Source organism: Zosterops lateralis (assembly GCF_965231275.1).
Source record: "Zosterops lateralis genome assembly, chromosome: 1".
Taxonomy (NCBI): domain Eukaryota; kingdom Metazoa; phylum Chordata; class Aves; order Passeriformes; family Zosteropidae; genus Zosterops; species Zosterops lateralis.
Genome location: NC_139762.1, coordinates 135,847,281 through 135,864,022, shown reverse-complemented (window position 1 = coordinate 135,864,022; position 16,742 = coordinate 135,847,281).

Sequence of the window (16,742 nt, the reverse complement as noted above, 5' to 3'; positions counted from 1 at the left end):
CTCATCAATTTAAGTCAGCCAGGACATAGAAAGATTTCTCTCATTCCTCTAATTTGTTCATCCTGTGCTGCTTTGACAGCTGAAATAAAAATGGAATAAAAGAGCATTGTAATTTTCTTGAGCTCTTCAGTTGCCTAATTAAAAATTGATTGTTTATTCTCATTTAGGATTCTGCAGAAAAAGGATACTGCTCTTGCAGTAAAACAAAATTTTTCAAGAGAGTCTCTGGACCAGATAAAGTATGGAGCTAAAAACCATAGGGGGTGTGTTTAGAAGACGTAGTTTTCTTTTCCATGTTACACGCAGTTCTGTCCTGGTTCTCTCAGCACAGGCACAACAATTTTCTGAGGTGTCCTGTGAAGTGCCTTTGTGTCTGACTGCCTCAATACCTCACCTGAGTTTATTTACTTTGTAGGAAGAATATTGCACACCAAAAAAAAAGTGAGAGAGAAGACCTGTTGTTTGACTTAAAATCACAGACTCATAGAATGTTTCGGATTGGAAGGGACCCGAAAGATCACCTCATCCTGCCAGGTGCATTTCAGTTTGCACTGAAATTTTCCTCTTTGGGGCCAGCTAACATTCTTGCATCAACATCACCATTAGGCATAGAAAAGTGAATTGATAGCAGGTATATCTTCTGTAATACAGCTTTTAATCAGAATTTGCTCTTGAAATGTTTCTCTCCCTCTCTTCTTGAAATGTTACCCTCTTTATTTAGAAACATGTTTTTTACATATCACAATATTAACTTTGTAAGAGAATTACTTCTCAGCATAACAGATATACAGGATTTTAACTGTCACATTGTTTACAAGTCAGAACCAGCAGTGCGATGTTAGGTCTTTTTATCTGCTTTGAACTTCATGTAGTTTTTAATGTCATTCAGTGTTTTGGTGCTTCAGGTTCTAGTCCATGAAACTGGCACAGTAATGTGATCCTATGGGAAGACACCAGGGGTTACAATTAGGAGAGGCTCAGAAAAGAGGTTGAATTTGCTGAACACTGAAAACAAAGTGTACAAGCCAGATTTTTTTCTCTTTCTTCCTACAGTTGTTGTTTTCCCAACCCTCTTATCTGTATCTTAATAAAAATCCTCCCACAGTTTCAGTGAGGGACTGGAGCTGTGTGTAACAGAGAAGCAAAGATTTCCTTACTGTTTTGTTTTGATGTTGCTAGATCAGCTCCTGTGTCAGACTTTTTTTAAAATCTGTTTATGTTGAGTTAATTACAGGCTGAGCTGCTTTGTTTATTTACCAAGCAGGTGCAGCAAGTGTGGAGATTTTTTTCATGCTCCTGTTAAGTGTTTTCTTACACTCTGATTTAAATCAGATTATTGTGACCAAAATGTAATAAAGAGAAGCAGTAAATATGTTATAAAATATGTATAAACATGTCATAAAAAATGCTGTTAAGACATTTGGCAGATTTCATGCTTAAAATGCAAATTCTTGTCCATAGAGGTACACATTAATAGAACCATGGAATGGTTTGGGTTGGAAGGGACCTTCGAGATCATCCAGCTCAAACTCCTCTGCCATGGGCAGGGACACCTTCCACTACCCCAAGTTGCTCCAAGCTCCATCCAACCTGGCCTCGAGCTCTTCCAGGGATGAAGCATTCACAGGCAATCTCTGTCAGGTCCTCACTACTCTCTGAGTAAAGAATTTCTTCCTAATGTTCAATCTAAACCTGCTCTCTTTCAATTTAAAACTATTCATGATATAAATTAGTACTCCACTTTTAAGAAAATTTATTGATAAAAGTAGTTACTAATTTTCCAGTTGTTGTTATTTTGATCACAAATGCATGTATTCACTCTTACCATTGGATTTCTCTTTGTGAGTTGAAACGTTTCAAAGCAATTATATTTTTTTTTCTTAGGTAATTGTATCCCCAAAGAAGTCTAACAAATTTTGTGCACAGGGTTGCTCTCTTACACAAGTTCCTTCAATGTGGTACCTGAGAGATTTAACCACTGAGCTATTTGAAAGCAGTGTGGTTGTGGAAAGGCAGAAAATTGAATTTTACATACATGAAGTTTGACAGTGGACCTTCTGGAATTTCAAGTTGATCTGTAATTTCCCTGCAGTGCAGACTATACCCTTTCTCTAGGGCTGGAAGAGAGAAGAGTTGCAGCAGTTTTATTTACATCTAGTAGAAATTAGGAGAAAGTCGTCAGCACTTCTGCTGTGGATGGACCCAATTCCTGCCCCACTTCCTGCCAGTCAGTTCCTGCCTAAGAAACACTTCACAGGAAACAAAAATGGAAAAGAACCAATTCAATAGCAATAGAAGTGTTATTTTTAAGCTACTGAGTTGAACAATGTCCCCTCAGAAAAATAGCAGAAATGCATGACTATTGACCACAAGAAATGAGGAATTTAGGCTTCTGTTGTCTTTTTTATACTGCAGCTGTAGAGTGAAGTATTAGAATTACCAGAAAGGCACCTGTGGAATATCTGACAGCCTTAAATACAGGCTTGATGATGTTTATTTTTAAGCGCATGGAGAAACAATCCTTCATTATTTTGCCTTTTCACTCTGAATTAAAGTATTTGTCTTGAATTTCAAGAGACAACTTGATACATTCATTCATAAGCTAAAATAAACTGCAGTGAGCCCACAGAGGAAGAGATTCTATAGGAGAATGGCTTTTACTCTGTTAGACTGGCCAAATATTTGCAGCTTTGCAATGACTCATTCATTTTCCTCTCTTCTTTGGCAGAATTTTGGAAGAAAGGACTAAGGAAGGAGCTGATGATACTCCTAGACGAAAAGAAGATCAAGTCCTTTTTTTTGTTGCTTAATTTTTTCTGAACCAAATCCTTCATTGCCACAGCGTGGCCACCGAAATGAGCAGAGCTGCCCCTGTTCATCCCAACTGAGGAACAAGCCTTTAATCTTCTGCTTTTATACTTTTTTTTTTAAACAGTAAATGCTACTATTTAGCATCCATTATTATTTTTATGCAAAGAAATACTTGGGATTGGGGATCTATCTTGCTAAAAGTTTGGCAGCACATAGATTGGGGCCATCCTGAATGTTGGGAGCTAAAGGAAGCTCATAAATCATCAGTGCAGTGTCCTGCTGCCACCAATCACCTCATGGCATGAGCCTGATCCTGAACTGGAATTCAAGTATAAAACAGTCTGTCTGTGGTGTTGTGTTTTCCTTTTCCCTCTGGTTGCAGGTTGAATAGTTCTTTTCTTTCCCTTCCCTTCTTTTCTCCTGTTCCTGCCCTCCTTGCACAGGGCCAGGGTCATTTGCTGTGGCAGATACATTTTTCACCCTTGGGGTTCTCAGGCCTGCAGTTTCCTAGTGGCACAGTCCTTTGGGATAGAGTTTGGAAATCTTAAATCCTCAAAAGCAATAATCAATTAAAGTTATCTCATTTCTGGCTTTTCACTCCAGCCTCATGCACTGTAAGTGTCAGTAAAGATGCTTTGAGGGATTGGGTTGGGAACTGGGCTATGGAGACTGTCTGGTAAAAAAAAAAACATTTTGGTTTCTCAACATTATACAATTGTTAAATATAATGAAAAGTTGGAAGGTAAGTACTCATAAGTGTGCATATCAGTTGTGTAAATCAGAAGGGAGGAGAAAACACTTGATATTTACTTCCATTTATTTAGTTTTTATCTTAACGGTTAAAGGGATGAACTGTTTTCTAATAAAATTAAGTAATACACACAGAATCATAGATTCACTGAATGGTTTGGTTTAGAAGAGACCTTCAAGATCATCCAGATCCAAATCCCCCTGCCAGGGGCAGGGACAGCCTATGTTAAACCAGGTTGCTCAAAGTCCCACCCAACCTGGCCTTGAGCACTTCCAGGGCTGGGGCAGCCACAGCTTCTCTGGGCAACCTGTTCCTGTGTCTCACCACTTTCACAGTTAAGAATTTCCCTAATATCCAATCTAAATCTGCCCTCTTTCTGTCTGAAGCCATTCCTCCTTGTCCTGCCACTCCATGCACTTGTAAATCATCTCTCTCCATCTTTCCTGCAGGCTCCCTCATGTACTGGAGGACCAGAATTAGGTCATCCCAAAGTCTTTTCCAGGCTGAACAATCCCAATTCTCTCAGTGTTTCCTCACAGCAGAGCTGCTCCATCCCTCTGATCACCTTGGTGCCTCCTCTGGACCCCTCCAACAGCTCCATGTCCTTCCTGTACTGGGCCCCAGGGCTGGGTCAGCTCTGCAGGTGGGGTCTCACCAGGGCAGAGCAGAGGGGCAGAATCCCCTCCCTCACTCAGGCCATCTGCTTTTGATGCAGCCCAGGACACAATTTGCTTTCTGAGCCATATTCACATTCCTGAGCCCCTTCTTCATGCCTAAAAGAAAAAACCACACTCAGACCTTTGCATCCAGAATGCACCAAGGACAATTACACACAGGCAATTGAGGCTGTGAGAGTCATTTCCAGACTTTTTCAGTGCTCCTACCTGCATGTTTCAATAACACCTGCACTACTGTGATGTGTCATCTGAAGAGCTCAAAGCACATTATAGGTTCAGGTTTAGCTAATGGATAGCAGTCACTGAAAGAAGGAAGGATTCCCATCTGCAGGCACATCAGGAGGTACCTGAATGGATAAAATGCCTCGCTCAAGGTCAAATAAAGAGTTGGTGGCAAAGCTGGAGAACACTGAGAGGTGAATTAATATGTCCTGATGGCAGCCAGCTGCCTTGCTGGAGCTGTGCTCGGAACATTGATCTGATTCTTGTGGATACGAGGGAACTTCTCTAGACAAAGGATCTCACATAAAATCAAACCATTTATCAGCCCTCAAGAGAGGTAAACTGTGAAGTGTTAGGCTCTCACCACCGTAATGCAGGCAGCAATTGCTAGGCACTAAAGTGGTCATGTTTTCCCTCTCCCTCCTTGATGCATGTTTCCGTAAAGCCTTGGTCCTGTGGAAAAACTATTTGCCAGATGCTTAGCTAGGTAAGCACATATTCCGGTCACAGAGTGCTTCAGCCTGCAAACCCTTCACTGCTCATGCTTTTTCAAAATGCAGTAGTCAAGGACTTTGCATTCTGACTTGCTAGTCATGTTTCCGGAAGCAGAAGCACCTAAATTATAACTCAGTCCCCCATAGGCCTAATGTACAGCTTCAATACTCGCATCACAAGTGGTGCAAAAGGTTGCTTCAGAGGCAACCTACAAACTCAGCAAAGTAAAGGTAAATGAAAAACCACTGAGTTAAAAAACTTCAGACAATGTTCTTAAGATATATTTTAACATTTGGACAAGTCTGTATTGGTCAGGTGGTTGGACTAGATATTCATTGTAGATCCCCATCCAACTTAAGTATTCTATTCTATTCTATTCTATTCTATTCCCCTAACAAACCAAACCCAAACAAACAAACAAACACAACACCAAATCAAGGTGTGCAGATTATGGTATAAAACCATACTCTTTCCCACCATCCATCTGTTCCCACGAGTATTGTACAGTAGCAGCAAAGGGAGAATAAAAACCTCAGTAAGGAACCGTGCACACCTCTGATTCTCCCAGCACTACCTCAGCTGGTGGCATTCAAGGGAGATAACAAAACAAATCACAGCTTCCTTCCCAGGTGGGTAAATAGTAAAACAACTGTAGAAAGGGGTGAGCAGTACTTCACTACCCCAACTAAAGCAGAGATACCCCAATCTCCTCTAGTTCCAGTTGAGCCATCATGGCAGAACCAAAAAATCCCATCCCACCATGAGGTCACATAGGGGAATGTATCAAAATGAGTAAATCATCAAGTCTGGTGAATACTTCAGAGGGTGAAAACTTATTTCCCTTTGGCTGATCCTTGCTTTTATGTCATCTTGAAGTGCTTTTTTTTCCTCATCCTTTCTTGCAGAAGACCACAAGTACCTTTGTCTCCCCTGTAGGGACCTGAACATATTAAAAGGTCACTCTTAGATCAAAACGAATATGCTTTCAAAAAGAAGCATTTCCCTCAGTTCCAAATCATGCCACAGTAAAGCTGTAATAAAAACCATGCACAGTTTGCCTGCATGATTTTTATCATTTATCAGAGCATATTGAAAACCAGAGTCATTCTTCTTCCACCAGTCACTTGTTCTTGCTAGTTTTACACTCGCTGAATCAGTAATAGTGCCAGAGCTTGCGAGGAAATATTTAAACACTAATTAACTTGTTAATTCTGTGTGTAGGCAGGCTTCTTGTTCCCTCTGGAGCACAAGTGATTTTCGAGATATTTGCTTGGGATTTCAGGGTGTTTGCATTTTGTGTATGGCTCCCTGTGTATGTGCTGGTATGTATGTGGGATGCCTCTGGCTGTATTTGCCTGCAGCTGAGCCTGCACCACATTCCCCTTGGAACAGGCAAGTTTTCCAATGTGAAAGTTTAAAAACACCCCAGTCCTCTTCTATTTTATTTCAGCCACTGGATAAAAGGCAGCAGATCACATGGCTCCTCAATGGAGCTGTGTTATGGTGGCACAATAAATGTGTGTCCCTCTTGGCTGTGGGGTGCTTGGGGAGATCAGTTTTCAGCATGTGTCCAACAGCAATTCAGCCTGGAGCAGTCAGGCACTGCAGAGCTTTTCCTGTTCGATTTTTCCAATAAAAGCGTGGTGTTGATAACACCAATCTGATTTTCTCTGCGAGGTGGTTAAGCATGTGGCTAGAGTTTGTATGAACAGTGAATAAATTTGCTTGTGTTTCCATGCTCCCTTCCCATCTGCTGCCTCTTTGAAATTCCTGGCCTCGTGGAAGGTGCCCCTGCCTGTAGCAGGGAGTTGAAACAGGATGATCTTAAAGGTCCCTTCCAACCCAAACCATTTGATGATTCTTTGAGTCACCTCTGCTGTGGCACATCAGAAATGGCTGGGAGAACAATATTGAGACTCTGCATAGAAAATACACCCAGGCTGTGTGTTTCTGTGTGTTGCATGAGAAACCTTGACAGAAAGTAAGTTCTTAATGCAAAATTCAGCCCTCAAATAATTTTAAAATGTTGGTATAATGAAAAGATTTTAAAATGTTTTGAGCAACTGTGGCAATGGCTGTGTCTCGGTAATCCAGTTTATGATGTGGTCCTTCTTGTACCAAAGCTGCCTGGACAGAACAGGGGTGAGACACACCTTGTGCACACCCATTTGTAGTGGTTTCTTCTCACCACTGAAGACCAGGGCACTTCCAGGGGGAAAAGCAGGCCAGGCTTTGTAGCTAGAAATCACAGAGAAGCCAGGGGCACTCATGCACAGTTCCGGTGGAATTGCTGTCACTGAACTTTAGGTGCAACAGTTTTATTTCTTAGTATTGGGGGAAGGACTTTAGATGCTTTAGGGACATGGAGGGGGCACCTGTGGTGCAAAGAGCTGAAGCTGGGAGAGGTAAGTCCCACCCTTTGGGAATAAACCCCATTTCCAGCCCCAAGGAATGTTGAAGTAGCACTGAAGGACTTGTTGATTCACGCCTGCCTGACAAGAGGCTGGAGGCACGTGAACATAGCTCAGAGCAGCCCAGCTGCTGTTATCTCCTGTGAGTGTGCCCCAGAGCAAGAGTGAGGTGCTGCAGGCAGCCACCCACTCTGCTCCTGCAGCCTCCCACAGACCCTCACCCAGATGTTTCAACGTACAGATGTGCCCTTTGCAGGGGAGAAAACACCCAGCCATGATTTTTAAATCAGTTTTTCCTTTGATTTGCTTCCTTCTGTGGGATTTGTCATAACATTTCCAAAAGAACCACGTATGTAACATGGGTAAAGCTGAGCATTGACCTTAAATGTTTTTTCTCCTCGTTACATTGCCCTTAATAGTGCTCAGGTACACTCCCTGTCTGCTGAGAGCAGGAATTACCCATTAAATGTCAGTAGAAGCCAATACTTAGGCTTTTATTATCACTTGATAAACCCATGTAAACCCCATTAAGTCTGAGAGGAGTTCTATGTGTGTATCAGGGGGGAAAGGGACCATTTGCTCTTGAGTGCATGTAACTAATTAAAAATTTAAGAGCATATAGTACACAATTGTATTAGACTGTAGGTTAATGCTCCTGAATGAAAAAGGCAGATGAACTGAAATGCTTGTACAGAATGAGAATCCCTGGCTGCCTCTGTGCAGTGAGCCTGTGTGCTCTCTGTCAATGGCCCCAGTATTCCGTGCTCAGGCTGACTCTGGGGTTGGGGGCTGATGGAAATGGGCACATCCCTGGCTGTGACCTTGGTCAGGATCTGCTGAGCAGGAAACAATGCAGGGAAAGTCAGGACAAGCCTTGACACCGCTGAGCTGGTTTCACATCCTCTGCTGAGCTGGTTTGTGGTGTGGTTTTACTCCCCAGGGCAAGCAGCACCAATGTCCTACTTCCACCTTTCACCACAAAACAGTCTCTCACAGCCATTGGAGAATCCCAGGTTTAAGGCAGGCTGCTCTCCTGGGAAGATCCCAGTGGCAGCAGAGCCTGAATTCCTGTTGGTATCAGCCTCCAGAGCAGTTCCAGAAGTGTGTGCCTGCGGGAAGAGTGTCACCTCCCTACAAGCATGAAGCCATCAGCCACTAGAATGGTCCAGACGGGATGCTCATGGGGGCTAACCTGGAGGAGAAAACACAAATCTGTTCCTTCTGTTTCCTATATAATTGTGTTTCAATACCCAAGACTGATGTGGAGCTGTGTTAGACTTAATATAACTGTTAAGTAGCTAGTAATCCTTGATAAAGACACAGATAATTGAAATTACACAAAACTATGTCTGTCCCTGCCCGAACAAAGGCATGTGCAGGACACACGAATGGAAAACAGCTTCCATGGAGCTGAAAAAGAAGTCCCAATCTCTGGCACAAAGATGGCAAAAACAGTCCCAAGGAAAAGGACCAAGAATTTATTTTTTTAATTGATTCTTTTCCAGATCAAGGAAAAGAAACCTCCTAGGTTTTTGTAAATAAAGAGAATGGGACCAAAGAAATACCCAGCTCTGTTGCAGGTTTGACATCTGCCTAGGAAAACCTCACAGGGAGTTAAAACCTCCCATTGCAGTTAATGTACATTTCTGACAATCATTACATTTTAGGGTAAAATCCATGGGCAAGTGCACAGTCACACTTTTTAATGTGACTATCAGCTTATTCCCATTTCCTTACAATCCTTCTATGGTTTCAGAAAACCCCAGCATCAAAAAAACCCAACCTTTAAAGTTTCTGCCATGTGATTTACACCCCTACAGCCACTGCTGGTTTGAATTTCCCATCCATTCTGGAAGTGAAAGTTGAGCTGATTTTTTTTTTTCCTCTCTTTTATGATAAAAGAGCAGCCAGTGAATTAATAGCAGGTCAGTATGAGATATATTAGAGCGTGGTTTGGCATTTCTGCTGAGAATCTCCTGTCATCTCCACCACCACCCACAGACGCCATAGCAATCACACTGCGGAGGGGCTCGGGCGCACACACTCCAACGTGCTGCTGCATGAATGCACTTCTTGTCTTGCCATTGTGATGCTTAATTCATTTCAGCTGCAGTCGCTCCTCCCTGGAAAGCTTCGTTTTCCCACTGAAGAGAAAATAAACAAACAGCTCCAATTTTGCCCTTTTGGAATGTGGCAGTTGTGCAGGATTCAGCTGAGCGGGCAATTAAGGAAAAAGTCCTCAAATTATATCTTGCACTTGTGCCGCCGTGCGCTTGCCCGATAGGCTAGCCCTGTGCGCAACGTGGCAGTACACCAACCGCTTGGGGTCCTCCACCTAGGCCAGCCACCTGATCCGCAGCCACGAAGCCGGTGTCGAAGAAAGAGAGGGACTCTCGGGGAGGTTGGGAACGGAGAAGTTTATTCTCGCCCGGGCACTCCAACGAGAGCCCCGAGCAACTCAGTGCACCGGCTTATATAGAACAATCTGTGGGTGTGGGGAAAGCGCAGGACATCCAATGAGGGGGAACCAGGGAGTGGCAAGGCTGAGGGGTGAACCATTCAGGAGAGACCAGGGAAAAGGCGGGAAGGGACCCAGCCAATCCCTGGGCTCAGGCCTCAGGGAGATTGACATGGGGGGGGTGAGGGTGATGGACAGGGCCTGTGGCGGGAAGGACGGGCCAATCAGGGACTGTCTCCGGGGAGGGTAGGCAGAGGGTTATATAACATAAAGGGTAAACAACAAAATGGAGTCTGAGGGACAGGGCCCAGGGAAGCCATTTTGGGGAACATAAACTGGGGTACATTAAACTGAAATGTACATAAAACATGCACAAATATACATAGAACAGGCACAATACAATGACAAACCCCAACATCTCCCCCTTTTCTTTTAATTAAATGATGGAGTGGGAACTCCTGACAGTCTCTTTAGACGACAGTCTCATCGTCCATGGGCATGGATCGGAATTCGTCCAACTGCCGAAGGGCCTCTTCCAGTTCTTGCATCTCGATTTCAACGGGTGGGCCTTCTTCGAGATGGTTAACAGCGGGGGAGGTGCTATCTGAAACAAGTCTTAATAACATTCGCTTTATGACGGCGAAGGCTATCGAGACTATAACTAAAACAAACACAATAGTTAAGCATGTTTGGACAACGGACCCAGACCACGAGGACGAGGGAACCCCCCATTTGTCTAACAGATTTCCCAGCCAGCCTCCGGTTTCCCTCTTTATGTCCCCGACCATATCTCTTATTTTTACGATGGTCTTATGTATGTCCTCCGCCTTGTTCGAGAGGTTAAAGCAGCACAACCCCTCGAACTCTTCACAGGTGTGCTGGTGAAGCAGCAGGAGATAATCGATGGCCGCCCTATTTTGTAGGGTGGCCTGCCTCGTTATTTTCTCTTCTGCAAGGAGGTCCGAAAGCGCGTTAGATGTTAAATTCGCTTGTTTCGCCACCCAGCATTCCAATTCGGCCAATTCTCCCATGTTTTTGGCAATTGAAACCCAGGGCAGGAAAATAGTCACGGCCGTAGCCTTTGCCCTGGACCAATGCAGAATTTCAGATTCACAATCGGGGTGGAGGTTTGCCAGGCCTCTCTTTTGGATTGGTGCGTGCGAGGTTGAATTTTTCTTTATCCAATGAATAATTTGGGTTTTGTTGGGTGTGAACAGCCCTAACCGCCCGAGTGTACATGGGCCTCCGTACACAAGAGAGGGGATGCCGCTGTAAGCCCTGTCTCCACAGATTAGAAATGTTTTGGGGGGGAGAGCAAGGGGTTGGGTGCTAGAAATGGTGGTCACATGGACAAGGGAAGAACACCACTTACTAGCCCAATAATTATCGGATACCTGCTTGATCTCACGGTAATGTTTACGGATGTTGGCCGCTGGCTGGAAGGAGAGGTGAATGCAGAAGGTTGCGGGGGAGGACCCCAGGAGATCCAGCTCCTGGGGTTCTTGGGTTACGGCAGGAAGGTGGGAGGTCCACTCCTTCCAGAGCGCCAGGGGATTCTTAATCAGGTGGGAATTATGATTTATTTCCTTCCAATGATTCATTGGGACGGGCTTACGATTATATCTGGCTCTGAACTCCACGAGCTGAGGGGGAAACTCACTCTCCGTGGACGGGATCCCCACGAGGCATGATGACAGGGGATCTCCTGCTGAGGCGGAGGACAGACAGATATGGTCCTGTTTCAGGGATCTAGCAAGGGTCCGCCAAACATTTGCTTTAGGCTGCGGGACCATCCAGGTGACCGCTGGTCCCACGAGGCTGGCTAGGAGCACCATCCAGACGGCGGTGATGATGCGTGGGGGCCATCCTCTAATGATGGATCGAGTGGTCTGGTCCGCGACTTCCCTGGGGGGAGAACTTAAAACATACATTCCATATTAACTGAAAAGCCACTCCAAACTTTCTGGTTCCCAGTCATCAGGGGGAACGAAAAAGGGGAAGGAGTCTTCCTTCTCCTCCTCCGGGGGAAACATCCAGGGGGGTAACGTAACAGCTGCAGTGGCTATCTCCCCTTCTGCTGGGTCGCTCTCTTGCTCTTTGCCCTTCCTACCGGACTTCTTTCTCCTTCTCCAGGAGGCTACTGTGACTTGTGCCGGCCTAGAACCCTCCTTTGAAACCTTGGGGACATAAGGTCTCACACTCCGGGAAGGGACCCACCGAAGTCCGGTGTCAGTGGAGACGCAGGCGTACCCGCGTCCCCAGGTGATTAAATTGTGAGGTCCCGATGTCCTCAAGGTTTCTGGGTCCCTGACGAGGACCTTTGGCCTTTCGTGGGGCGCTAACTGTGCACTCCCACGAAAGTGCCTCGTCACTGGCGGGTTCATGGCCTCGAAGGAGCAGTTCAAAAAGTTGATCGTAAAAAGGGCACGGGACAGCCTGATGGATGGGGGCTCATTTCTCAAGATGGTGCTCTGCTGGCTGAGGACCCGCTTGATGTTCTGATGGGTCCTCTCCACGATCGCTTGGCCCGTTGGGGAATAAGGGATGCCAGTCTTGTGACTTATTCCCCACTGCTGCAGGAAGTTGCTAAATTCCCTGGATACGTACGCAGGACCGTTATCCGTCTTGAGAGACTTGGGGATGCCCATGAAGGAGAAAGCGTGGATCAGATGCCGAATGGCATCCGCCGATTTCTCCCCTGTGTGGGCAGAGGCGTACACTGCTCCGGAAAAGGTATCCACCGTGACGTGCACAAACTTCTGCCTCCCGAAGGGGGCGAAGTGTGTGACGTCCGTCTGCCACACCTCACAACTCGACAGCCCCCGAGGGTTAACCCCCGTGGCCATCGAGGGGACCGAATTCCGGTGACAAGTGGGGCATGAGGCCATGATTGCCTTGGCCTGATCACGGGAAAGGCGGAACTCCCGGACCAGACCTGGCGCGTTCTGGTGATGGAGTTGATGGCTGAGCTTGGCCTGCTCGAAGGTGTTAGGCAAAGGGATCACCTCCACCGGGGCAGCAAGGGCGTCGGCCCTCCTGTTCCCCTCGGCGATGACCCCCGGCAGGTCCGTGTGTGACCTGATGTGCATCACATAGAATGGCTGCTTCCGGTGGGAGATCAGTCTAACAAGCTTCGAAAGCAGCTCGAACAAGGCAAGATTGTCCACCTCCTGAAGTATGGAGTTTTCCGCTCTGGACACTACTCCAGCTACGTAAGCCGAATCTGTTACAATATTGATCGGTTCAGAGAACCTCTCGAACGCCCTGACGACTGCGGCCAACTCAGCAACTTGAGGCGATCCCTTCACCTCAGCAACATCTGACTCCCACTGCTGAGTTTCTGGATTCCTCCAAGTCATAACTGACTTGTGAGTCCTCCCGGACGCGTCTGTGAAAATGGTCAAGGCATCGAGGGGCTTTTTGCTCTGAATCGTTTTCAATTCCAATTGGAATGTGGAGTCCGAATTGAAAATTTTGTGGGCAGGCCGAGTTATCGAAATTTGCCCAGAGTAGCTGTCCAATGCGAACTGGAGTGACTCATTCTCCATAAGGAGGTGTTCAAGCATTGCCTTTGTAATTTGGCCCGAGGAAAGCCTAATTGGCATGTGAATACACTCAAAATCACAGCCGGCTAGGTCCCGAATTCGGAGCCTGGCCTTCCGGATCAGGTCAGCCATCAATTCCTGTGGCCTTGTCATCCGCTTGGACCTGTGATGGCTCAGGAAGACCCACTCGATGACGAGGAGCGGGTCGTTGCCATCACGGTCCCTCTTAGGGAGCTGCTGGATGACGTTGTCCCACTGGAATATCAGTCCCTGGAGGTGAGGCAGCCTTCCGAAGATGACAAATCGGAAGGGCAGGTCAGGTCTGCACCTGTGGGCCTGCCTGGTGGACATAACCTCCTGAACCTTTTCCAGGGCCTGTTTCGCCTCTGGGGTGAGGGACCTAGGGGAACTGAGCCCCTCTTCTCCCCCTTTCAGTAAACTGAAAAGGGGGGCCAGGTCCTCGGTAGAGAGACCTAGCCAAGGCCTCACCCAATTTAACGTCCCACACAGTTGTTGGACGTCCGCCAATGTCTCAATTTTGGTCTTAATTTCCAATTGCTGCGGAACAATGGTCCGCTGACTGATAACTAAGCCCAGGTACCTCCAGGGTGGCATCTTTTGAATTTTATTCTCTTGCAACTCGAACCCTGCAGCAGCCAGTGAAGCCACTGTAAGGTCAAGCGCGTGGGCCAGCAGGTCGTCGGTGGGAGCGCACACCAAGACGTCATCCATGTAGTGATGGATGACGGCCTGGTGTGCGGCTGCGCGCACAGGAGCGAGCAAGGAAGAGACGTACCACTGGCAAATAGTCGGAGAGTTCTTCATACCTTGGGGTAAAACCCGCCAGTGATACCTCTTCCTTGGGGCTTCCCGGTTGATGGTTGGAACCGAGAAGGCGAAGCGTGGTGCATCATCCGGATGCAGCGGAATTTGGAAAAAACAATCTTTTATATCTATTACAGCCAATCGCCAATTTTGGGGGAGCATGGTCGGGGAAGGCATCCCTGGCTGGAGTGACCCCATGTCTTCAATTACCTCATTAATTTTTCTGAGGTCGTGGAGGAGTCGCCATCTGGTCTTGTCTGATTTCATGATGACAAAGACCGGGGAGTTCCACGGTGACGTGGACTCCACTATGTGGCCTTTGGCCAGCTGCTCCGCCACGAGCTCGTTGAGCGCCTTTAATTTTTGATGAGACAGTGGCCATTGCTCTACCCAGACTGGTTCATCAGATAGCCAATTCAGTTTCAAGGTAGGGCGCTCGTTGATGGCCACTGTATTAACCTTGGGGGGGTCAGGAAAGCCAATTGTGACCCCCCACTGCTGCATGAGGTCTCTCCCCCACAGGGGTGTCTCATAGTTTAAAACAAACGGACGTAATGAAGCCAATTGTCCGTTTGGCCCCTCAATTTGGACCATGTCCTTCGACTGCTTAGCCAATTGAAGCCCGCCTACACCCGAGACGTGCTTCCCCACGCTTTGCAGCTCCCAATGTGACGGCCACATACTCTCCGGTATGACCGTCACATCCGCTCCTGTGTCCCAGACCCCTTTAACGTTTCTGGATTCCCCACCCACACTGATCCTACACGTGTCTGTTGGTTTTGATCGTGTGATCTTCCTTACCGAGAGGATACTTGGTGGTTCATCTTCGCAACAGCTCATCCCCGTGGTCTCGGCTTCGTCCCCTTCTTCTTTGCAGACAGCCAAGAGGGGTTCTGGGATGAGCTGTGCTACTATCTGTCCCGTCGGTAAGAATGTGGGTGGGTGGTCTGTGCGCAGCCATAGTTCAAACCTCCTGGGGTCGGTGGTGATGACCCCAGGGGCTATGTGTATGTCGAGTGGTGTGAATTTACAATCTCCCACGACGACATATTTGCACCCAATCTCGTCCCATGTGCCCCTCTCCTTCGAGACCACGACTGTATGCCAATCGCGATCCCGCAAGTGAAGAGGCTCGGCCAATTTGAGCCTAAAGGGCTCATACCTGGAGTCGGTCGTCAGGGACCCTTCAGGCTCCCGGACGAAGATCTTCTTGTCCTCCGGCTTGGCGTCCTGGGAAGGAGGTGGTGTCTCAGTCACATTCGGTGAAAGTGTCACGTCCGGTTTAGTTGTCATGTTCGGTAAGTCAGCTGTATCTGGAACTTCGGCCATGCTAGGCATGACTTGGTTCCTGTGGAGGGCAAGAGCAGAGACATGGTTATCTTTCACCCCGGCAGTGTGGCCCTCCCTGTTGGTGTCGTCACGCCGGGGGGCGCCGCGCTCCTCATCTAGTTTTTTGTTGAGGAGGGATGTTTCCCCTTCCCACCTCCCCCTTTGCCCAAAAACGATTGAAACTCTGCCCTCTTAGGGCACTGGCTTGACCAGTGGCCCCTCTGGCCACATAAGAAACACGGACGGTTATCCGGTGGTTTTCTTTGCGCTCGAGGTGTCCGTGGCGTTTTTGGTGGTTCACTTTGCGAGACTGCTGCGACCCTGGCAGGACCAGACGACTTTCTCTGCAGGGTCCGTGGCTTCCCAGCGGCGACTCGGGCACTGACGGCCTTGAGCATTTCGTCGAGGGTGGGCTGCTCTCCTGGCGCCTTCGGGATCCTCATGATGGCCTCTCTGCATTCCTCATTTGCATTCTTGAAGGCCATCTCTTCAAGGATGTCGTCCCGTGCGCCCACCCTATTGACTTGCTGCTCAATGGCCGCAGTCAGCCGCTCAACGAAAGCCACGAATGGTTCCACTGGACCCTGCAAAATCTCGCTATAAGATGTTAAAGGTCCCGCGGGCCGCATTTCGCAAAAGGCCTGGATCGCCTTTTCCCGGATGACCGTTAGCACCCCCTCTGGTATGTTCTCCGCTTGGTCCGATGCTCCTTTCCAATCACCCTCCCCCATCAGATGTTCAAGAGTGATGGGGTCCCCACCGTTATCCGTTGCGGTCACAGGATCTCTCAACAAGCTAGGGAGTGCTCGTCCGAGCAGGTCTTTCCAGGTGCCTTGCCAGAGCTTGTACTCTGTCTTGTTGTTAAGACACCGAAAGAGCTGCTTTAGATCCCATGGGACGACCACATGCCCCGCAAGAGTAGACTCTAACATGCCTTGGAAGTACGGACTCTCTCGTCCGTACTCCTTCAGGGTCTTCATCAGATCTTTAATGGCCGCCTGCGGAAACGGTCTCCAAGTGGCTGCCCCCCCTCGGCCGCGGTAGGTTACTGGAGTGACCGTGGGAATGCCACTTGGGTCGGGGCTTCCGGTTTCCAGGCCCTCCCCTTCCGGACTCCAACCGTGGGAACCGGAAGGGTAGGCGTGGGAACCGGAAGAGGGGCGGGACCAAGCGGTGGGTGGCGCTGAGGGAAGGGGTGTGTTTCCTGTGGGTTGGGCT